The sequence below is a fragment of the Puma concolor genome, chromosome A3, assembly GCF_028749965.1.
Source record: "Puma concolor isolate L17-30 chromosome A3, mPumCon1.1.hap2, whole genome shotgun sequence".
NCBI classification, from domain to species: Eukaryota; Metazoa; Chordata; class Mammalia; order Carnivora; family Felidae; genus Puma; species Puma concolor.
This window is the reverse complement of record NC_141669.1, coordinates 73142710-73167293: the sequence shown is the minus strand read 5'-3', so window position 1 is coordinate 73167293 and position 24584 is coordinate 73142710. Positions and strand designations below refer to the sequence as shown.

The 24584-nt window shown below is 41.3% G+C and overlaps 1 long non-coding RNA gene across 1 annotated transcript in view; it reads left to right on the top strand.

Annotated features, from left to right (window-relative positions):
- Positions 1–24584, top strand: part of LOC147582530 (uncharacterized) — a 61483-nt gene that overhangs the window by 24764 nt on the left and 12135 nt on the right. The window contains exon 2 of the long non-coding RNA XR_015248744.1: positions 6638–6729. This is a non-coding gene — a long non-coding RNA (uncharacterized LOC147582530). The remainder of the gene's footprint in view (positions 1–6637; positions 6730–24584) is intronic.

The following is a 24584-nucleotide window of genomic DNA, read 5'->3' as shown; positions in this document are numbered from 1 at the left end:
TAGGATGCACCATTTGAATCTGAGCTGCTTTTCAATAGTGGGGATGGGTTTGTGCCAATCTTTTACCTTTCTTGGATCAGTTTGTGCTCATGGCATGCTGTACATCTGTGGTTAGGGGCATGATCAGGACACGTGAATAAGTGTGGCTAATGGGCCCCCAGGAGCATCAGGCTCATGGCCAACATGATATATACTCTAGGCTCTGTCCAACTAAGCTAACTGGCTGCAGCCTGGCTTGCAGTCATTGATTCAGATAGGCCAAAGAGAAAAGGAGGCTGAAACATGGATTCATATAACTAGCTCATAATTTTATGCTACTAAGGGAGAAAAGGCTTATTTTATATGAATTTAGCAGAACAATTGTCCACATTGATTGAATTCTTCAAATAACTTCTCATCTCCATGCTCTGTTTTGTTTCAGAGCACACAGCTTCCCATTTAAAAGAGAGAAAAGAGAAAAAAAATTACTGTCCAGCTGCAATTTCTCATTTGGCAGGAGTCCAGCCATTTTCTCAGGATTTGACAGAATGTGATCTCTCATTTAACTCACTTCCTAATACTGCCCCTGAGCAAGACTGAATTGAATCATACCCCGGTGCAATCATTATCTTGGCTGAAGATTCACACCTACAGTTCTTCCTACAGATTGTTCAGTGCAACCCACAGTGGACTCTGAGAAAAACAATCAGAAAACAATGCACTTGCCAAGCTGAAGCCAGGCTCACTGCTGTGTCCAATTGGGCTGCCTTGCTCCTGCCTTTTAACGATTTTAACAATTCTCCACAGTCATTAGTCATTCATTCATTCAATAAATAATTAAGCACCTAGCATGGAGCAAATGCAAATAGTATAATCTATGATCTCTTCCCTCAGGGAACTTACAATTTAGTGGAGAATGACGATGTACACAAATAACTAGCCTCTAACATAGGAGCATATAAGTGGATGATGAATAGTAGGGTTTGAGAGCAGGGGAAGATAACTTTTGCCAGGAATGATTTCATGGAGTGAGTAGAAAAGTTTGGGTGGTGAGTTGAAGGAATGGGGTACACAGAGATAGAAATGGGGGGGGGGTAGGTAAGTACCTCAAGTTGAATGGTGGGAGAAATAAGAATGGTGTGCTCTGTAATTACTTTTTGGATTGAATTGAAATAAATAGCCTTTGGAGTAATGCAATAGTAATCCAACAGCTTGAAATTTTTAAAGAGGCTGCATAGAGGGAGGCCAGTTAGGAAGCTGGTGCAATAATCCAGATGAGAGTGAAGGGGATAAGGTGATAGCGACAAAGATAGTGAGAAAGGGTGGGATTCTAGATATATTTTAGACTTTCTGATCTCAGTCTCCATATGTGCTTCCTCCTAGAGGACTCCTGTTCTTCAGTTTTGAAAAAAGATGCTTCTGAAGAAGTAGTTCTCAGTGTGTGATCAGAATGTTCCCCCTCACCTCAGCCATGGCACAATGCCTTTTGAAGTATGGCTCTGCTCCATTTGCGGGTGTGATACATAGGGTCATAGACACAGAACAAGAGAAGTGGGGCCTGACGATCCTCTAGTCCAATCCCTCACCTTACAGATGTGAAAACCAAGGCTCAGGGAGAGGTGAACTGATTTGCCCACGTCCTGAGAGGTAGTCAGGAGTGGGACGAAAGTTGGGTGTCCTGACTCTGAGTCCATTGGTCTTCCTAGATCACTACTTGATCAGCCTAGATCAGCCAATGTGTGCTTTTCCCTTGGGGCAGAAACTGGCCTCCTTTCTTCTTGTTCAAGTTGGTCTATGTTTCCCAGTTTTTCTTGCAGTTAGGTGTGGCCATGGATTGAGTTCTGACTAGTGGAATGTGGGTAGAAGTATGAATGCTTACTCTCAGGCCTGGCTCATTAAAAACCTCCCTGCACAAGCCTTGACTTTTTCCCTCACTTGCTAACAAGATATTGATACCCAGGGCAACTTCAAAAGCAATGTGTTGAAGATGGCATACTCCACATTACCCTGGAACCTTTAATGACATCATGGAACAGTTATTCCTCCCACCTTGATTATAAATTGTATTGTGGTAAGCCACTGAGATTTGTGGATTTTTTTTGTTAAGGTTACTAATATTGTCTTAACTAATTATATCTTATCACCTCAAATCTAGAGAGAGGGACTTCAGTAAGATTACCTGAAGTGATTCATATATGCTCCCTGCAGTTGGTTGGCACATGGACTTGGGTTTTTGATCCCCATCCTAAAAATCTAGAGGATAAGAATTTTTGGCAGCAGAACAGGGAAGGATGGGTTGAGATTGAACTGCACTCCCAGAATTTGTCACATCAAAAGGAATGTGGACTAGGTATTAGTCATGCAGTAGAGAAAAACTACCTGGAGTTATTTAAACTCTTGTTCAGGTATACTACCAGGCAAGAAGACATTGATGATGGAGAGAGTGTCTGGGTGTGTTGGAGGCGGGGGGGGGGGGGGGGGGGCGGGTGGGAGGGGGACAACCAGAAAGCCCGAGGTAGAGGGAGAAGAAGTGGCAGAAGAACTGGTGACACTGTCCCCATCTTTGAAGTTGCAAGTCAGGAAATCCTAGCTGGGGAACCTCCAAAGAACCCCGAAGTCACATAGAATCAGATTTAAACATTATCTCAGCAAGAGCAAAACATCAATAAGACTGTACTAGTCAAGTAAGAACCTTCTGAATCCATTCCCATTCTCTCTCCGTGATGTTCCTATGCAGAGAAGGAAAGGGTGATGCAGCCAACCATATGCCCTTTCTCTAAGGCAGGAGGCCTGCCTACCATAGGTTTCTAACAGGTGAAGAAATGGAAGGGAGTCTTAACTATGGATGAAGATAGTCATGGATTAATATATTAGAGTGTAAATTCCACTTTATCAATTAAGATTTTATTTTACCACTTCAAGTGATCAAGTTACATCTTGTTTTCTAAGAGTGATGAAAAAAATCAGAGGGCCCATCATTATGGGTTTTCAGTGTGGAAGGGGAAAAACTTCCTATGATAAACTTCTCAGGAGCAGTGGGAAATAAAGAATAAAGGTGATTCATTTATCAGATGGTACTTATTCAAGGTGATATCAGTGGTTCCAAGCACCATGATATGCTTGGATGGGAACAAGGACTGGATGCTAAGGAAGCCCATTGGAGGGGTGGCAGAACCAGACCTACTGGAAAAGACATCAAAGGTGGGACCTAAGGGAGGGAGCAGTCTATGAGGTGGAGAAGGAGTATTTCAGGTAGATAGAGCAGTGAACAAGCTGGGAAAGAAAACGAAATACTTAAAACCGAAAAGTGACTGGAACACAAGAAATGTGGTGGTACAGAAGCCAGGTCAGGAATCCAGATGGTGGTAAATGTGTTGAGAAATTTGGATCAACCTGAAGGACTCTGGGAACCCCTGGGAGACTTTTAATTTTTTCATCATTTTATTAAAATTTTTTTTAATGTTTACTTATTTTTGATAGAGAGAGAGAGACAGAGTGTGAGGGAGAGGAGGGGCAGAGAGACAGGGAAACACACAATCTGAAGCAGGCTCCAGGCTCTGAGCTGTCAGCACAGAGCCCAATGCAGGACTTGAACTCATAAGCTGTGAGATCATGACCTGAGCTGAAGTCAGACACTTAACTGACTGAGCCACCTGGGTGTCCCAGGAGATTTTTTAGACAGAGGAGTGACATGATCTGATATGTATTTTAGAAAAATCACTCTGCCCTATATGATCCAGCTTTAGGATCTTTCCCTGATTTTCTAAGACTTAGTGTATGGAACTTTCCCCCTCAGTCTTTGAACTTTAGCAACATAGTTCTACTTTTGGGTTGGCAAACACACTAAGCTCTTTCCAACTTCAAGGCTTTTTCACATATCCTTCCCTCTTCCTGGTACACTTTTTCTCCATCTCATGGCATTTACACATTTTTTGGTTCTACTTTAAATGCCATTTCCTTAGAAAGACTTTTTCTGTCCACTCCATCTATATTAATTTTCTATTGGTGCCATAACAAATCACCACAAAATTAGAAGTTTAAACAATGCAGATTTATTATCTTACAGTCCTCAAGGTCAGGGTTTGGCAGGGCTGAGTTTCTTCTGGAGAATGCATTTGTTTTCCTTCTTCAACTTCTATAGGCCACCTAAGTTTCCTTGGCTCATGACCCCTTCCTCCATCTTTAAGACCAGAAGCAGTGGGTCAAGTCCTTCTCATGCTGTCATTCTTTGGTTATCCTAATTCTCTCTTCCACCTTTAAAAACTCTTGTAATTATGTTAGGATAATCTCCACATTTTAAGGTCAGCTGATTAGCAATATTAATTCCATCTGTAATCTTAATTCCCTTTAGAGATGTAACTTAACACATTCATAGGGTCCAGAGATTAAGATGTAGACATTTTGGGGGAACGATAATTTTGTCTACCACACTATTTAAAGTAGGTTCTCCTGATTTTCTTTTGCTTAGCTCTTGTTTGCTTTCATTCCACTAATCAAAAATTTGGAGTTACTTATTTCTTTATTTCTTTGCTTTTTTTTCTTTTCCTTTCTCTCATCAGAAAGTATTCTCTATTAGGGCAGGAACTATCTGTGTTATTTACCTTTGTGTGCCCAACAAATAGTACTTGCTCAGTAAACACTGATTGAAAGAATTGACAAATGAATGAAAAGTTGTTGAAAGAATGGATCATGGAATTTAAGGTGAAAGGGATTAAAGTGAAACTTTAAAGAGGTGATAGACTCAACCATCAGAGGAGTAACTAAGGAAAGTAGATGGAAAGATGGGAGGCTGTGAACTGAGAGTAAGACCCTGGAGTATGATTCCACATGTGACAAATACTAGGGGCAATTTTAATATCTGAAAAAAGTTATTCTTAACTATCTTTGGGGGAGGTTATGGGGTCCCTTGAAAATAACATAAAAAAGTATAGACCCTCTCTTAAGGAAAAAATATAATTAACACACACACACACACACACACACAATTTTGCATCCATTTCAGGAGGCCTGCAGTTGTCTAAATCTTCAGTGAATGAGGAGATGATTTGGAGGTCAGAAAATGGTGGTATAAAGAGGATAGAGAGATATGAAGGTTGATGGCATGAGCCTTAAAGGATATTATCTCCCAACCAACACTCCTTTATAACACTTAAACTGATGTCAAAATTACTACCAGCAAGAGGGTTGCAAGCAAAAGACATATGGGCCACTTGGACTTGGTTATTGGGTCAAGGTGGAGCAAAAGGGAATTCGACTTCTTCCTCCTCTTTACTTTAGGATGGTAACTATAACTCATGCTATTAAATGATAAAAGAACTACTCAGATTACCAACACTGTTCTCTTGGGACTGCATGCTCTTTGAGGATGAAGCTCTGGGGGAATGGGTAAGATAGCTGCTGTCATGGACTCATCCAAGGGAATGGTGAATGTCAGTCTGCATCCAAGGTGGTTTCTTCTGATAACTCTTCTGACAAGCTCCTATCTCACAATTCTTACCACGAAACAGGAAATTAAATCTGTAGCTTTTAGGCGATTATGATGAAAGAATCTTTTGTTGTTTGTTAACTCAACAGGGATGGGAATGTTGAAAATGAAACACAGAGATAGATTTTATGGTTGTTGGATTACCGTATTGGTGGATTTATGTCTTTTCCAGGGCTCTGGCAAGTTAGAACATTGTTTGGGAAGGCATAGTATCTAGATAGCTAAGATGAGGATCCCCAAGAGGATATTGGGCATTTGGAGAACGAGGATCTCCACACTGCTCTAGAACATACACTGCCACCCTTTTCCTAGGGGAGAAAATTGGTAATTCCCATTCATTTTCTATGGCAGAGACCATTGGTTATCCTCTAATATCTTTTCTTCCTTTCTTCTAGAGAAATAGCACTCCTGATTTTTTGCAAAGCCCATGGCTCTTCAGAATAAAAATTTCATTTTCTAGCTCCCTTGTAGCTCAGTGGGATCATGTGAGTAAAATGTAGCAAATGTGACATGAGTAATTAGTGTAACTTTCAGGAGGGGATTTTCTCTTCTTCTTTCTCTTGTTTACTGGTTAGAATTGAGATATATTGACTTGGCTTGGACCAGATCAATCTACTAGACCATCAGGAGCCTATTAGACATGATAGAGGATGATGATATCCATCAGAGTAGCTATGGAATGCCTTAATAACCTTGGGCCACCCACCTGGGCCTTTACCTGAGGAAAATGTACTCCTGTCTTGCTTAAGCCATTGTTATTCGAGGTTTTGTTACTCTTATCTGCCTAATTCTCATCCTTCATTATTGTTAACCCAGTGAGGGAGAAGGATTTAATGATTTTATATAGTGCTTTCTGAATTTTGGTCTCTATTTCTGTGAATCTGGCTTCTGCTGGTTTACAGGTCTTGGTAACCAAATACAAGATTCTTTCACCAGGGGCAGGAATGGGTTCACAGAATTGGAAGTTGAGACTGCCACCAGAGCATGTTAGGCTCCTCACACTATTTGGGGACAGGAAAAGGTGGGGATAGAATTGACTGGAGTGACTCACCTTGATTATCAAAGAGAAGTCAGGTGGCTACTGCATAAAGAAAATGATTTTACTCTAAGGAAGCCTTACTATGGCATGACAAGTGGTCTATGTTAATGTGTAATTGTTGTATTCCTCTACAGGAAAGACCATTGAAGGCTCAGATCCCATAGAAGACTCACTCCTCCTGTGATAGCAGAACCTCAGCTGGTTCTGTCAGAGCTTCTTGTCAAAGGTCAGAGGAACATGATGTGGGTATTACAGGTGGTGGTGAGCCATAAACACCAGCTGTAGTTTTATGGCCAGCTGGGGGATGCCTTTCCGTGCATCTTCTTACTTACTGTAAAATCTATTTAAAAAGTTTTTCTTTAATGTTCTATCTTCCTCTCAGGTTATTTGGGATTGTTTATCACTTAATCTCTTAGTGCAGACCACAGAGATATGGTCATGATGGATTTTTCCGGGAGTTCTGGACCTAGAGAATAGTGTGTGTGCATATGTATGTGTTTGTGTCCTGGGGAACTACCAAGCAGTGGACCAAGGTAGCAGTTTATTTTTACCTGCATATTATGCTTTCCTGACCTCCTTCTCATCCCTCTTATGGTGATAACTGTTGTGTCCCTGACACTGTTCCAGGCTGGTCTTCCAAACAGTATCCCACACCCCACTCCAGGAATAAATTGGGCCGATTGAATTCTGTCTCCTGGAGCTTCTAAATTTGAGCCAAGGTACAGGAGGATGGAAGGCTGTCAGAGTGCAATCACCTCATGCATGGTAATGCCCTTGAGTGAAGATCTGCAAATTCTGTCGTTGAGATTTCCAGCACTTCTTTGGTTTGTGTCTTCCCTAGGCCTGACAGTTCACTACTTTCTGCAATTTTGTAAGTGATCTCAGGCTCCATTCAATTTTTTATATACATTAGCCAGAGCAATTTTGCTTGCAACCAAAGAGCGTTAACACAGGATCCATAAATTCCAAAGTGAGCATGGGCTTCATACTTACCTGTGAAGTTACACTCATTTTACAGAAAAAAGAAGACATGTGAATATCTAACCCAATCTGGAAAATTGGGGGAGACTATGCTGGAACCAAATCATTTGACTCTTTGTTTAGTACTCTTTGAACTCAACTATATTATGCTTAATCTGCTTCCTCTAATAAAAACACTAACACTTTATCTTTTTCTTCAAAGCAAAGTGATTGTAAACATGATAGTACAGGTTATGAAACAAGGGAAAATGTGAAACATTTTTGCCATATTGGGCTTGAAAACAAACAAACAAACAAAAAATTTTTTAGAAAGAAAAAAAAAAAGAAAACAAACCTTCAAGTGTTGATTAAAGACAGGACAAATTGTCCCCAAGGTTTACAATGTAAAACAAGACAAATCCTGAAAATTAAGTTGACAAGCCTATACAGCAGTGTAATTTTTTCTTAATTAAACTGACAAAGATCCCAGTTCCACATAAATCAAGGAAAAGCAACACACCCACAGTGCTCAAAGGAGGAACATTAAAGAGTTGTGGAAAGGAGAATGAAAGAAAAAATGTAATGAAATAATCCATGCTTTGCTGATTTGCTTTCCTTGGGGTAGGTGATTGGTTGGAGATGAGGAGGGGAAGTAAGAAGGAAGAGAGATAACAGGCTCTACAAGTTAATTTCTAGGGTTATCCTAGTGGAAATTATATCAGGCAGGAGTAATGGCAGCCTTCTTCTACCTTTTAAATAAAAGAAGGATGCAATTAAATATTAAAAGAAGTATTGATTCTTGATTTTTAGGAGATCCTCCTGATGGGCTCTCTTCCTGGCCCTGGTGATACATTGCACAGGATAGATGTGCCCCTTTAATTTTGTATAAAGTGATTTTTTTTAAAAAAAATTCAAAGCAATTTTAAATTTCATTTTATTGTATATAAGAAATGGCTTGATTTCTAGTAAATGGATACAAAATACATATACCTGCTGTACTCACAGATTGTCTTTGGCAATCAATAATGGCACTATTTCCCAATGAGCTAGTTATGGAATCCCAATCCTTCTCAACACAGCTTCTAGGTTGTCATATCAGCCAAGAGGAGTGGGTCTAGAAGTAAAATCTGTTTGCCATCTCTGGACTGGTTAGGAGGTAGGCTTTGGAGGTGGATGAGGATTTAGTGCATCCTTGTCTGCTGTGTAGCCTTGGGCAAATAATTGCTCTGAGCCTCATTAGTAAAAACGGGGCATATGTTGTCTTCAAGTTTGGAGAAATCTATGTGTAGCTGGATCACATTGTGAGGTATTAATTTATGTCTTTTCCTGTATAGATTTCTACCTTCTGTCTCTAACCCATTGAAGCACAGTGCAGTGTCCTAGAGGAGCTAGGTGGTGAGAAGGGAAGGAGAAGAGCCTGCAGGGACTCTCCAAATTTTGTTTTTAAAAACCGAAGCCCATCAGAGAACATAGAGGTTAGAGAGAAGGTAGAAGAGAGAAGAGGAATGGTGGAAAAAACAAAGAGGTTGGAGAAAGCAAGAGGAAGGGAGGCTTTCCTCTGACTAAAAGGAGATTTTCCAAATTTATTGAGAGGTTTTGTAGAGACCCACATTCTACTTCCTGACAAAGCCCTTGAGAATAATGGCTACAGGTATGGGAGGCTGTAGTTGGGTTCCCCTGTTTTGGCAGAGGGGTCCAGGCCTATCCATGGTGCCTCTGAAGATGGAGTGAATCACTGATGGTTCTGTAAGGCTACATTAACTAGGACAGTGGATGTTCCTGAGGGGTACAGGTACCTAGGCCAGAAGGCCCTAATACCTTGGCACCTAGTACTGTGGTCTCTTGGGTTGGCAAAGCCCAAAAGACAACTGAGGTGAAGTTTCCTGCCATCCTGCCATCCAAAATAAAAGTTTAAATTAGTTTATAGAAAATAAAAAGGTATAGTATTTCTTGCACCCTTGACCTGAACTGAGACTCATACTAATACCTCTGTAAAGAACCTAGCAGTGAAAACTTAAGCCACAGTTACTGTTCTTAGGAAAGACGTTTTAAATAAATCCCTTTTTTTTTTCCTTAGGTAGGTTCCATGTGTGGCATGGAGCCCAACTCAGGGCTTGAATTCACTCCCCTGAGATCAAGACCTGAGCTGAGATCAAGAGTCAGAGGCTTAACTGACTGAGCCACCCAGGTGCTCCAAGAAGTCCTTTTTGAAAAATGAGGAATTCTTTTACAGTGTGTATAATTATCCCAGTAAACCTACATATTTATCTTCACTTGGATTATTCTCCCCTTGTCCCCACCCCTAGTTCAGACCATGCACTCCCTTCCCTGCTATATTCTCTGCCCCAGGAACCTGACCTTTTTGGGCTGCCTGATCCAGGATTTCTTCCTGGTTGGCTTTGGTTGGGTTTGACCAGAGGGAGGCACCAGCTGGGAGTATGAGAGAGGGAAAAGTTGGGCTTTCTTACCAGCTCTCTCTCTGCTGGGTACCAAAGGTCTGGGCATGGCTGTGTCCCTGGTGACCACAGCTGTTGCTGGTGGCTATCCTTCATCAGGCTACAGTAAGTCTTACCTCTCCCTTTGTCCCTTCAGGATTCGGGGTAGGAATGGCTTCCTCCTGTTATTCATTCCTGGGAGCTTGACATCCCTTTGGTTCTCTAACTCTGCTCATTCCTCTGAGGGCAGTCCTTTCATTAAGTTCTCCTCATTTTAAACTGGGTAGAATTGTTTCATGCTAGGACCTTGACTAACAGCAGAAGCAAGATTATTTTTTTGGATTGTTTTCCCAACAGTAGGAATGGTTACAGTGATCTGGTCACTTTACCCAGCTTGGATTCTGTTAGGACCTAGGACCCTCCCCTCTAATCAGTCAGCATGAAGGCTGATTGGGACTATGGGTCAGTCAGTGGCTGGCGCTGTGGGGTAGCGTTCAGTTAAAGATTAGGTGTTGGTATCTCTGTGACCTAGGTTCAAGTTTCATTTCTACCTATGATTTACTTCCATTTGGGTAATATAAATTATCTCTCTGGGTATTCATTTCTTTATTTTTAATGTATGCTTGATGTGAGTATTCACCCGATAGGGTTGTGTTGAGAATAAATGAGATGATGAAAAGCGCTTAGCACACGCATATTATTGAAGTATGGGAATGTGGTAAAAAAAGTGTTGCTCTTTGCCATGAGCAGTTAGTTTCTATAAGATCAAGCCATTGTTTTAGCTGCCTTAGCATTCTGCTTTAAGCTAAAAAGGTTGCAGGCTTTCCCTCCCTGGGAACCCCTACTATTGGGTGAAACTGACAGTTCAAAGCCTTTGTCTTATCTACCCAGGATAGAAACTTCCAGAAACAAAGAATGGCTTCTAGGTGCTTACTTCCTGGGTGTGATTTCTGAGGTAAAATAGAGAGAACTTCAGTTATGATGACTTCATCAACCTTGACATGTCAAAAACCCTTTTATAGATTGCATTGTGAGACCTCAGGACTAAAATGACCAATGGTTTGGGAAATAACCCAGCTGCTAATTCCCACTATTGTGCAAATGATCTGCAACCTAGCTTTTCCTGAGCTGAAGGGAGGGGCTTTGATGGGAGCCTTGAGGAGAGGGTTGAGTGTTCAGAGGGATGGGGGATCACAGAGGTGATGGGCAGCTTCTCTACGCATTTCTATGGAAGTAAAATCTTTGAGGAAAGCTTATTTTAGGCTTATTTAGGAAGACAGTGTAACTTTCTGGCAAAGTCTTTACTGTACAGGAATAGGAATCCAGGGGATGGTGGTTAACCTTGGCTGCGCATTGGAATCATCTTGGGAACTATTAAAAAAATTCTTATGCCTGGGTCTCCCCTCTGAAGATTTTGTTTTAATTCATTTGGAGTAGGGTCTGGGCAACTGGATTTTTCAGAACTTTCCAAGTCATTCCAATTGCAGTCAGAATGAAGAAACACTGGTTGGGACAAACTTTCTGAGTTTGGGAGTGAAGATGTTAGGTGTAGGCATTTCAGGACTCCTCAATGGGGAGAGACCAACATTAGATACCTGCAGTGTATCACATATTATACATAGTTTTGTCCTTTAATTCCCTTAACAATCTCATGGCATTGCCATTCCCACAATCAAGATGAGGAAACAGGCTCAGAGGTCAATACCCCCAGGGTCACACTCCAAAATAAATGGTATCTGGTATCTGGTAAATGGCAGAACTGGGATCAGAACCTATATTTTTCTGACTCCGTGGCTACATACTTCCTCCTCTGGATAGCTAAAGTTCATTTAGTTAATTCATTCTTTGTAGGCAAGTTAGGTGTCTCAGCATTTGCTTTTTCCTATTTTTAAAAAAAATTTTTGGTAAACCAGAAGGCCAGAAAAAAATTAATTGTATACTCAAGATTCTCCTGTGATAGGCTCATAATTTTAACATAATCCAACTTCATTTAAAATAAGCCATGATGTTTTTTTCTTCCAGTTGAGATTTGATCAAAGGCCTTTCCTTTGATCACATGGCACGTACACACCATGTAGTATGTATGCTTGAAAACGAAGCACTGAAAAACATGTTGTGAGATGCCCTCCTTCATTCTGACGTAGGCAGGAAGTCCCAAAGGGACTCAGGAAGGTTTTGATTTCATAAACTGTTCCCTTCTCACATGCTTGTGTGTGTGTGTGTGTGTGTGTGTGTGTGTGTGTGTGTGTATGCTCGTGTGCACACATGCCTGTGTATGAACTGGTGTTCTTTGTGAAGGGGAGTGGGGGAAGTCTTTGTGGTGCTTCAGATGATGAGTAGCAGAGGGCAGAAATGAGGCAACCTCCAAACCCATACATCCCATCATACTACCAAGAACAACTCAGTTCACTTGAAATATTCTATAAATAGATGTCTGGCTAATAGCTTTTTTTTTTTTTTTTTTTTTCAGGAAACAGAGAATTAAAGATTGGAACACATGGGTTAGAATTCTTGCTCTGATACAATGGCATGACCATAAACCCACCTTTCATTGTCCAAGCCTCAGCTATCTAATATGTATAATAGTGATTTAAAAACAAAGAACAGGGGTGCCTCGGTGGCTCAGTCAGTTAAGCGTCCAACTCTTGATTTCAGCTCAGGTCACAGTCTCATGGTTTGTGGGTTTGAGTCCTGCACTGGGCTCTGCACTGACAACACGGAACCTACTTGGGTTCTCTTTCTCCTCTCTCTCTCTCTGCCCCTTCCCTGCTCATGCTCTCTCTCTCCCTCTCAAAATAAATAAACTTAAAAAAAAAAAAAAAAGAACAGCAGCAAAACCTGGTCTCACAGAATTGCAGAAAAATATAGCTAGCATTGTACCTGGCATATAATATATACTCAATATATGTTAAGCAATCTTAAAAATCTTGATTACTGGAAATCTTAAAGCCTCAGTTTTGTTGACTGAGAATATGGCAAGGTGTGGGGGCCCATAATTCTGAGTGACACTGCTCTGTGGACTGTTTGGGGGAAATGCTTTCAGGGGAGGAAGAGTAGGATTCTGGGCAACTGAACATTGCCCTCTGAACATTACTTCTACCCTTCACTAGCCAGCACACCACTGGTGTATCCTTGGTCTTCCTGTGCCTCCATTTCTTGAGATGAAATGGGTTAGAGTGAGCTCTCTAGCCAACATACCAGGCTTTTGTGAGGATTGGATGAGATGCTGCTTGTGCAGTACTTGCCAAACTATAAAGTGACATCGAAATGTGGACAGTCCTGCATATAAGTGGAAAGTGTTCTGAGGGCTGGGAAGAGTTGAATTGGGTAGGAACTGAAGCAGCACAAGGGGCTATCTCCTTCCCTGAATTCCTTTAGCCCCTGCCTCCCCTGCTCCCTGGCTGGCCAGTGCCCTCTCCTTCCCTGCTGGCTTTGTTCAGGTCCCCGTCTTATAGTCTCCCCATCTACCTGCCCAATGGACTTTAATCTTCTAGAGGGCAGTGACTACCTTATATTGTTAAGTAATATTTCTTCTGATTGGGGCTCTGAAATATGTTTGCACTTCAAGTTTTCTGTTTCTGTCCCATTCCTGGGAGGAAGTAAGTCTTGTTTTAGGAACTTATTAATTCTAGTCAAGGTCGGATGCTTCGCAAGTACTAAGGGAAAAACTGATACTTTGAGGGGTCTTTCCTGTCACCCTCCAGTGTCTTCTTGGGCCTCTGGGACAAGCAAAACTAGTCAGGGATGATGGGGAGGAGGATCCTCGTCTGCTTGGTGGGTCTTTCCAAGCACAGAGGCTGCCTTGGCTGGTGGTCTTTGCATTGGCACTCTCACCTCTAGGTTACATCTTGATTTGAACTGATTTTTGGCTTTGTAGCTGGAGTAACACCTCCTTTCCCCACTCCCCCACCCCAGCTCCCTCTTTGGATTTATCAACCCCAAGATGATCTCTGGTGCTTAACGTGAATGAGTGAGCAAATGAAAGAATGAATGAATGGATGATTGAATGAATGAATGAATAAATGAATGAAATCCTAGCCCTCCTTGCTGGGGGCTTTCAGGGAACTGGGCTCCTGTGAGTCACTGCCCTGTTGTGCAGGGCTCTTCATCACAAGCATACAGGTTCTCAGCAGGAGCTCAGCACCCCCCTCCCCACCCCACCTGCCCAGGAGCTTTCTCCATTGTAACTCCTTGTTACCTGCTCCTGTCTGCTCCTGTTAACAGCCTGTGTCACTGCTGCCACAGTCGGTCACTGTGACCAGCTTGTCAAGCCCTGCCAGGTTGAGGCCCTCAGTCTCATTGAGAGATGTTAAACTGACTGTCCAGTGGGCCTTCACTAGGGCAGGGGAGTGCTTTGATTTAAAATGACAATTTGGGACCAAAATAGGAAGTGAAAGCAAGCCTGGCAATCAAGCTGGGATTTTTGAGCAGTATGGGTGGGAAATCTTCTCAGCTCTAGGCAAAACTCTGTTCCTAGCCTTAATTAGCTTGTGTGACCTTGGGCAAATTGCTGATCATCTCTGGGTCTCCTCAGTTTCCCATCTGCAAATTTAGGGGAGTGAAATGCATGATTTCTAAGGTGTCTCCTAGTATTTACTCTCTACACTGCTCTGCTGCTGTACCTCTCAGGCAGATGTTGCCTTGCTGGTGGCTCTCCACCAGCTGCTGTGTCTGGGGCCCAGGAGGCTGTGGTGGGGAAAACGCTTGCAGTGCCTGTGGGAAGCCATTCCCAGCCTGAGTACAGTCTCTGTCCACCGATGGCCGTGGAATCTATTTGCTGTGTGGTCCTCACCTCTCAGCATTAGCTCCCTTCTCCAAGGGCTGAATGGGCTCGGAAGGGGATCATTTCAGGGGCAGGGGCTGAACTGAGCTGGAGGGTGACTGGGTTTATAGAACAGAGATGCGATTGGAGGAGAGCTAGGGCTTCCCTCGCCTGTGCAGGACCTCACTTCCTTCGTTCTTCCATGTGTTTCTTACAACACAGGCTGGGCCAGTGGAGACCCAATTCCAGGCCTCATAGATTTTTCTTCTCCCCAGATACTCTGGCAAAAGACCAGGCTACAACCCCAGCATATTTTGAATTGAGATAGCATTTGGCAACAAATCTTTTATAAATGATGGCATTGACATTATATCTCTGTTAGAGTAATTTACTCCCCACAGTAATTTGACTTAGTTTGTTCTACACAGAGAGTTATTTTCATCATCCTTTCAGTTGTTATTGATGAGAGCTCTTGGAAACAGATTAGAAGATTAGCTTAAAATTATCCCCAGCAAATTTAAAACAATAACAGGGACATGAATACAGACTAAAACAAATTAAGGGCTGTCATAGCTGTATTAAAAGACTATTGTTTGATGAATTGGGGACATAATGGTAGCGATAATGGCAAGGCTTGAATACACCCTCTTTCACTCCACTTGCCCCAGAAGTTGACTCTCCCTCTTCCCTTGCTTCTGCCCCTTAGTGGTGCTTGTCTTTGTGTTTGCACCTCTGCTCATGTGCTTTCCTTTTTCTGCCATGCTTGGCCCATCCATAGCTCTCCAGTCCAAAGAGTTCTTTTCATTCCCACCTTTCTCTAGAAGATTTCTTTAGAACTGATGTCTCCCTTCAACTGACAGGCTGGTATTATCTGTAAAAGTGCCAATTATTTTAGGAAGGATTTCTATCAGTTTCCCAAGATACTGATAGTTATTGTGAGAAAGAAAAGGGGATGGGGAGTATGAACAATTTTTTTTTGGTTGGGGGGAATGTTAGTTAAAGGTAAAAGGCATTTTTGTTTTGTTTTATTTCGTTTTTTGGTTTTTTTGGAAGGATTTAATATACTGTTGAACTTTGTGAATCTGTCAATAGGAAGACATAGTGTACAGCTTTTTCCAAAGTTCTTTTACAAATTACCTCTCGTAATGGGGTATTTAATGTAAGGTTATAGAGAAGGACAATAAGAATATAAAAACTAGGGCAGTCACCTTGCTAGGTCTTATGAAGATTGAGATGTGTTCAAGAGCTGGAAGTCTCTAGTGAGGCTCCAAGTTGCTCATATCCAGAGTCATATACTCTGGTGTCATCTTGTAAACAGGACCCACATACTTGCTGGAGTATATGTGTGTGCTACCACCATGACCAGTTTTCTGTGTATTTCCAAGTTGAATTGATGAGAAATTTCATCTGTGTGAATCAGCTAATCACTACTGTCTCTGAATGGGCAGAGTCTTGTGTCAGCCCATGCTAAAGGCCACTAAAAAGAATGTGAATGTGCTGCCCTTTGGTCTCTAACACAATCAGTGGTTGCCTTTGTGCAAAGTCAGCCTTAGCACCACTTGTCTAGAGCAGGGGCTCAGGCAGCTTTAGCTGGAAGAGAAGCTAGGAGAGGTGGTCTCATGAGTGACATATCCAGGATAGTTCACCTCTTGAGGCCATGCATACTCCTCTGCTTTCCTTTGTATTCATTTCCAAGGCTACTACACCTAATGCGATCTAACTATGAGCTTATGACTGCAAATCACACTCACCTGAACATGGGAAACAGAGTGAGTCATGGTAAGTAGCACACAGAGGGACTCTGCTATGGAGCCCCATGTGATCATCAGGTCCACAGTCTTTTGGTGGTTTGCTGAAGGTAAAGGATCTCAATATGGGATGAGTGTGCAGTATGGTCTCAGTGTAGAAATACATCTCTTGTCTCCTACATAGTGAGTGCATTGATACCTGGCATATGGATTAGTGGCTATTTAGGTGGTTCCTGCAAATGTGCAGCAAATTGTTTTGGTCAAACACAACCTTTTTCGGCCAAAGCAAGAAATCACTTGCTTTGAGGCAAGTAGTTTTGAGGCAAAGAAAGGTGAATTTTAATGCAGATTCTCTGGTAGAATAGCGCTTCACTTTGGAACATGCGGTTAGGAATTCAGATGGGTCAATGCATGTTTGCTTCTTCACTTCCACGTAGTCTTGGCTGACTTTCTAGAAAGACATGCTGCCATAGACAGCCCAGCTGCACACCATTGGCTCTCTTTTTAAACAAAATCAACCAACCCAGCACTCAAGCTTTGCAATAGCAAATTTTCTGTTAGTTGTGATTTTAGAGAAGTTGGAGAATGTGATCATATATGTAGGTTTGAATTCATGGAAGAATTTCAAGCTTTGTTTTAGGCAAAACCATCTTATGTGTCATAAACAGCCCATCCTGCCTCTTAGCATGATAGGATGTTCTGTGGGGTTGACGGGTAGATTGGTATCAAGTGCCAGCAAACACGGGGTGGTGCCAGGAATATTGACCGAGTCAGCAAGAGTCAGCAGTGCAGGCTAGGAGGTCCAAGGCCTTTAGACCATCACCTATCCAGCCTGGCTGCTGTCAGTGTCCAAACAGGCCTGATTTACAGGCCCAAGGGTGGCATCAGTACTGCTGGGAAGCAGTGATTCTGGTTGGTTCTCTCAGTTAAGTATGTGCCTGGTAGAGCTGTATAACATTGTTGAAGGTGAACACATTTGAGAATCAGACCTTGGATTGAATTTTGATTTTGCCACTTACTACATGTTTGATGTTAGGCTTATTTTCCTTAAATCTCTGTGAGGCTCAATATTCTTATCTGTGAATCAATATAATAACACCTACTTCCCAGAGTTTTTTGCATGTATTACAAGAGATGATATATGAAAAGGTTTAGAAAAATACGACACCTTATTAGCTCTCAATAAACTGGCTCTTTTTAAAAATCAGAGTAGAAGTGAATTTGCCTCTTTTATTGAACAAAACCAGGGACACCTGGGTGGCTCAGTCAGTTAAGTGTCCAACTCTTGATTTCAGCTCAGGTCATAATTACACAGTTCATGAGATCAAGCCCCGCATGAGGTTCTGCACTGACAGTGTGAAGCCTGCCTGGGATTCTTCCTTTCCCCCTCTCTCTGCCCCTCCCCCCACTCTCTCTTTCTCTTTCAAATAAATAAATACATTATTTATATATAAACAAAAAAATAAACAAAAACTAGTAGACTTACCATGACACACACTTCTCCTCCAACCTGCTGCTTCATTCCTTGTTCCTTTTTATTAAGCAGAAAAAAAAAATTTTTTTTTGGAAGCCTGAATCCTGCCTGGTGTATTTCACCTTTCCTTTTGGGTTCTTATAATTCAGTTATTGCTGGCAGCACCTTGCTAGCCTCAGGAGTGTATCTTCCTCTCCTCCATCCCTGACTTAAATTACCTACCCAAGAATGGATACACTCCTAATTCAGTTTTGAAGTTTGACTTATACATGGCCTGAAAGGATGTATTTCCCAAGAGAATAACAATCCTGTATCTTGATTCTCTTAGAACAGCTGAAGCAGATGGCATTTTTAAGCACTACTAAATATTAGGAGACAACAAATAGGAATAGTTGAGGTACTTCAGATTTATGATCCTGCCCTAAATAGTGTGTACTCAAGATTTTCAGGCCCATCTTGTGATCCTTCCTGATAATTTTAATGTACATTTGAACTGTGTGTGTGTGTGTGTGTGTGTGTGTGTGTGTGTGTGTAGGGGGCACAGGTACAGCGTCTAGGGAATAATAAGGAGGGAGAGGATTGGCACAATCTTGCAGGCATGAGTTCCCCATGCCCAGATCCTTGTTTCTCTTCACTTGGAAATAACAATTCATTACCTTCCTCCACAGCCACCTTATCACCTTTTTGCCGTTTTCCTGAGGGTTCAGTCTTCCAGTTTAAGAGCCAGTTCATCACATCCCCAACTAATTAAAGCCAACAGTGACTTAGCCTATAGGTGAACTCCCACCTCTTTCACACAGGAAGAAGCCTTTATAAGATCTGTCCAGATACTGGTCCTGGCATCCTCATAATGACAATACCCACACACAGCAACTGATGTCTCTCCCATGATCTCCCATCAGCTGACAAAGGGTAATACGGGGGAAACCAAATGTGGAGTCCAGTCAGAGGACAGGCTGGCAGAGGTTACGGTAGAAGGTCAAGAGCTTTCCTGTGGGAAAGTTGAGGTCTAAGGACAGCCTGGACTGGTGGCTTGACAGACACCCTAACAGAGCAGGTTGGGACATTTGTAGTCTGATGTGCATGGAGGTATGTAGGGGCTAAAAATTGTCACCCCCAAGTTAGAGGCCAGGTGCAGGGGAGCCAGACCATGCCTGGGCTCCACTTGATGATGGGGAAAGGGCTTCTATAGGATTAACAAGACTGGCTCTTAGAGACACAGGCCTTGGCAGGGCTGACCTTGAACCTTGACCTTTTCTGTCTTTTCCCAGCTCTTCCTTAGATCCAGGAGAATCCCCCAGATGCCTGTTAAATTTTCAGTTTTCTGGGACTCAACCCCAGTTATTCTGATTCAGTAGACTGGGCTGGAGCCCAATTACCTGCAATTTTAATAGCCACACTGGCTGATTATGAAGCAGGGGTCTATGGACCCCACTTGACAAATGTTACCTTCGATTCCTATGTAAAACCCAGAACTTGATATTATTTATCCTTTATCTGGAGTGGTATTAAAACAGTATGTTCTGAAGAAAGTCCTCATGTAATTAAGAACTGTTGGTTAAGCTTGAACTTGTTGCTGATTTTCTGATTATATCATGGGCATTAGCCAGGAGACAAAACTAATGTAAGGAAAAACTGTGATTTAACTTCACCAGATGCATGTATGTAGAGGTGTATAGTCCACAGCTCTATGTTTATCTGTGTGCACACACAGAGTCCGTTTATCTTTATTCTAAGTAACAGGCTTGCCATTTAGGAATTAAAACCCATTCCTGTAATTTGATACTGGCTACAGCTGTTCCGGACTTTGGACAACCAGAAACGCTAATGTTCCTTTGTGATGAGACTGTTGCACTATGATGTTTCCTCCCACCAAACTCTAAAAGTGTTTGCAATGTTTCTATCTAATGAGGATGTGAATGGCAAATGGTTCCAAGGTATTCAGATAATGTCTCCACGGGGCCTCAAAGTTTAACCATTTCTTCTCTATGCATGAAACAGAAAAGTTTAAAGGAGGCTCAGCTACTCTCTCCAAGTACATGGTGGGCAGCATCTGGTTTCCTTCCTTGTTGACACCTGCTGAAGATAGTTCAGGAAGGTCAGGGCTGTTCTGACGGAGGGTTACATTGTTGCAGCAGCTAGAGATGGTGGTGCTGCTGGCTGGTGGTGCTGATCCTGTGTTAGCCTCAGGCTTTAATTCAGTACTAATAGTTTTAAGGTCTCTCTGTCATTAGGTTTAGAGATAATTTGTTGTGTAATTGGAGAAGGCCAACACCACTTACTTATTCAATGGGTCCTGATGTCTGGGATCTTATTCCCATCTGTAACTAGCCTGCTGAGTGACTCTGGACAAACACTGAATATCTTGGTCCTTGGTTTTCTCATCTGTGAACTTGTCTTACCTTCAAAGCCTTCGAGAGGGTCAAATCAAAATGGGTGGGGGACTTGGGTGGGAAACATACACTTGATCCAAATCCAAACAGTACTATTATTTTAAGCCGTGATTTTAATACAATGCTATAATTGAAAAGGGTGTCACATTCTTTATTTTTTAAATTTTTTAAATTTTTTTTATGTTTTTAATATAATTTATTGTCAGATTGGCTTACATACAACCCACAGTGCTCCTCCCAGCAAGTGCCTTCCTCAATGCCCATCACCCGTTTTCCCTCTGTCCCTGTCCACCCTCAGTTTGTTCTTTGCATTTAAAAGTCTCTTGTGGTTTGCCTCCCTTCCTCTCTGTTTGTAACTACTTTTCCCCCTCCCTTCCCCCATGGTCTTCTGTTAAGTTTCTCAAGATCCACGTATGAGTGAAAACAGATGATATCTGTCTTTCTGAGACTGACTTATTTCACTCAGCATAATACCGTCCAGTTCCATCCATGTTGCTGCAAATGGCATGATTTCATTCTTTCTCATTGCCAAATAGTATTACATTGTGCCTATAAACCATTCATCAGTTGATGGACATTTAGGTTCTTTCCATAATTTGGCTATTGTTGAAAGTGCTGTCATAAACACTGGGGTACAAGTGCCCCTATGCATCAGCACTCCTGTATCCCTTGGGTAAATTCCTAGTAGTGCTATTGCTGGGTTGTAGGGTAGTTCTATATTTAAATTTTTGAGGAACCCCCACACTGTTTTCCAGAGCAGCTACACCAGTTTGTATCCCACCAACAGTGCAAGAGGATTCCCGTTTCTCCACATCCTCATGAGTGTCTGTAGTTTCCTGATTTGTTCATTTTAGCCACTCTGGCAGACATGAGGTGGTATCTCAGTGGTATTTTGATTTGTATTTCCCTGATGAGGATTGACATCGAGCATCTTTTCATGTATCTGTTGGGCATCTGGATGTCTTCTTTGGATAAGTGTCTATTCATGTCTTCTGCCCATTTCTTCACTGGATTATTTGTTTTTTGGGTGTTGAGTTTCGTAAGTTCTTTATAGATTTTGGATACTAACCCTTTATCCGATATGTCATTTGCAAATATCTTTTCCCATTCCACTGGTTGTCTTTTAGTTCTGTTGATGGTTTCCTTTGTAGTGCAGAAGCTTTTAATCTTGATGAGGTCCCATAGTTCATTTTTGCTTTTAGTTCCCTTGCCTTTGTAGATGTGTCGAGTAAGAAATTGCTGTGGCTGAGGTCAAAGAAGTTGTTTCCTGCTTTCTTCTCAGGATTTTGATGGTTTCCTGTCTCACATTTAGGTCTTTCATCCATTTTGAGTTTATTTTTGTGAATGGTGTAAGAGAGTGGTCCAGGTTCATTCTTCTGCATGTTGCTGTCCAGTTCTCCCGGCACCATTTGTTAAAGAGACTGTCTTTTTTCCATTGGATGTTCTTTCCTGCTTTGTCAAAGATTAGTTGGCTGTGCATTTGTGGGTCCAGTTCTGGGTTCTCTATTCTGTTCCATTGGTCTATGTGTCTGTTTTTGTGCCAGTACCATACTGTCTTGATGATTACAGCTTTGTACTATAGCTTGAAGTCTGGGATTGTGATGCCTCCTGCTTTGGTTTTCTTCTTCAATATTATTTTGGCTATTGGGGGCCTTTTGTGGTTTCAAACAAATTTTAGGATTGTTTGTTCTAGTTTTGAGAAGAATGCTGGTGCAATTTTAATTGGGATTGCATTGAATGTGTAGATTGCTTTGGGTAGTATTGACATTTTAACAATATTTATTCTTCCAATCCATGAGCATGGAATGTTTTTCCATTTCTTTGTGTCTTCTTCAATATCCTTCATAAACTTCCTATAATTTTCGGCATACAGATCTTTTGAATCTTTGGTTAGGTTTATTCCTAGGTATTTTATGGTTCTTGGTGCAATTGTAAATGGGATAAGTTACTTTAATTCTCTTTCTGTTGCATAAAAATGCATTTGATTTGGGGCGCCTGGGTGGCGCAGTCGGTTAAGCGTCCGACTTCAGCCAGGTCACGATCTTGCGGTCCGTGAGTTCGAGCCCCACGTCAGGCTCTGGGCTGATGGCTCAGAGCCTGGAGCCTGTTTCCGATTCTGTGTCTCCCTCTCTCTCTGCCCCTCCCCCGTTCATGCTCTGTCTCTCTCTGTCCCAAAAATAAATAAATGTTGAAAAAAAAAAAATTTTAAAAAATGCATTTGATTTCTGTAAATTGATATTGTACCCTGAACTTTGCTGAATTCATGTATCAGTTCTAGAAGTCTTTTGGGTTTTTCCATGTGTAATATCATGTCATCTGCAAAAAGTGAAAATTTGACTTCTTCTTTGCCAATTTTGATGCCTTTGATTTCATTTTGTTGTCTGGCTGCTGATGCTAGGATTTCCAACACTATGTTAGACAACAATGATAAGAGTGGACATCCCTGTTGTGTTCCTGATCTCAGGGGCAAATCTCTGTTTTTCCCCATTGAGGATGATGTTAGCTGTGGGCTTTTCATTTATGGCTTTTATGAACTTTAAGTATGTTCCTTCTATCCCTACTTTCTTGAGGGTTTTTATGAAGAAAGGATGGTGTATTTTGTCAAATGCTTTTTCTGCATCTATTGACAGGATCATATGGTTCTTATCCTTTCTTTTATTAATGTGATGTATCATATTGATTGATTTGCGAATATTGAACCAGCCCTGCAGTGCAGGGCTGATCATGGTGAATAATTCTTTTTATATGCTGTTGAATTCGATTTGCTAGTGTCTTGTTGAGAATTTTTGCATCCATGTTAATCAGGGCTATTAGCCTGTAATTCTCCTTTTTTTTTTTTTTTTTTTTTTTTTTTGTGGAGTCTCTGTCTAGTTTGGGAATCAAGGTAATGCTGGCTTCATAGAATGAGTCCAGAAGTTTTCCTTCCCTTTCTATTTTTTGGAATAGCTTGAGAAGGATGGGTATTAACCCTGCTTTAAATGTCTGGTAGAATTCTCCACGGGAGCCATCTGGTCCAGGACTCTTATTTCTTGGGAGATTTTTTGATAACTAATTCAATTTCTTCACTAGTTATGGGTCTGTTCAAATATTCTATTTCTTCCCATTTGAGTTTTGGTAGTATGTGGGTGTCTAGGAATTTGTCCATTTCTTCCAGGTTGTCCAGTTTGTTGGCATATAATTTTTCATAGTATTCTCTGATAATTGCTTGTATATCTGAGGCATTGTTTGTGATTAATCCATTTTCATTTGTAATTTTACCTATTTGGGTCCTCTCTCTTTTCTTCTTGAATAGTCTGGCTAGGGGTTTATAAATTTTGTTTATATTTTCAAAAATTCAACTCTTCATTTCACTGATCTGTTATACTGTATTTTTGGATTCTATATTGTTTATTTCTGTTCTGATCTTTATTATTTCTCTTCTTCTGCTGGGTTTGGGGTTTCTCTGTTTGTTCTGCTTCTAGTTCCTTTAGATGTGCTGTTAGATTTTGTACTTGGGATTTTTCTTGTTTCTTGAGATAGGCCTGGATTGCAATGTATTTTCCTCTCAGGACTGCCTTTGCTGCCTCCCAAAGGGTTTGGATTATTGTTTTTTCCTTTTCATTTGTTTCAATGTACTTTTAAATTTCTTCTTTAATTGCCTGGTTGACCCATTCATTCTTTAGTAGGATTTTCTTTAACCTCCATGCATTTAGAGGTTTTCCAAACTTTTTCCTGTGATTGATTTCAAGTTTCATGTCATTGTGATCTGAAAGTGTGCATGGTATGATCTCAGTTGGTTCGTTTTTATTGAGGGCTGTTTTGTGACCCACTATGTGATCTATCTTGGAGAATGTCCCATGTGCACTCGAGAAGAATGTGTATTCTGCTGCTTTAGGATGAAAAGTTCTAAATATATCTGTCTAGTCCATCTGGTCCAGTGTATCATTCAGGGCCATTGTTTCTTTATTGATTTTCTGTCTAGATAATCTGTCCTTTGCTGTAAGTGGAGTATTAAAGTGCCCTGTAATTATCACATTCTTGCCAATAAGATTGCTTATGCTTGTGATTGTTTAATATATTTGGGTGTTCCAAATTCAATGCATAGACATTTATAGTTGTTAGCTCTTCCTGATGGATAGACCCTGTAATTACAATATAATGCCCTTCTTCATCTCTTGTTACAGCCTTTAGTTTAAAATCTAATTGGTCTGATATAAGTATGTCTACTCCAGCTTTCTTTTGACTCCCAGTAGCATGATAGATGGTTCTCCATTCCCTCACTTCCAATCCAAAGGTCTAAAATGGGTCTCTTGTAGATAGAAAATAGATG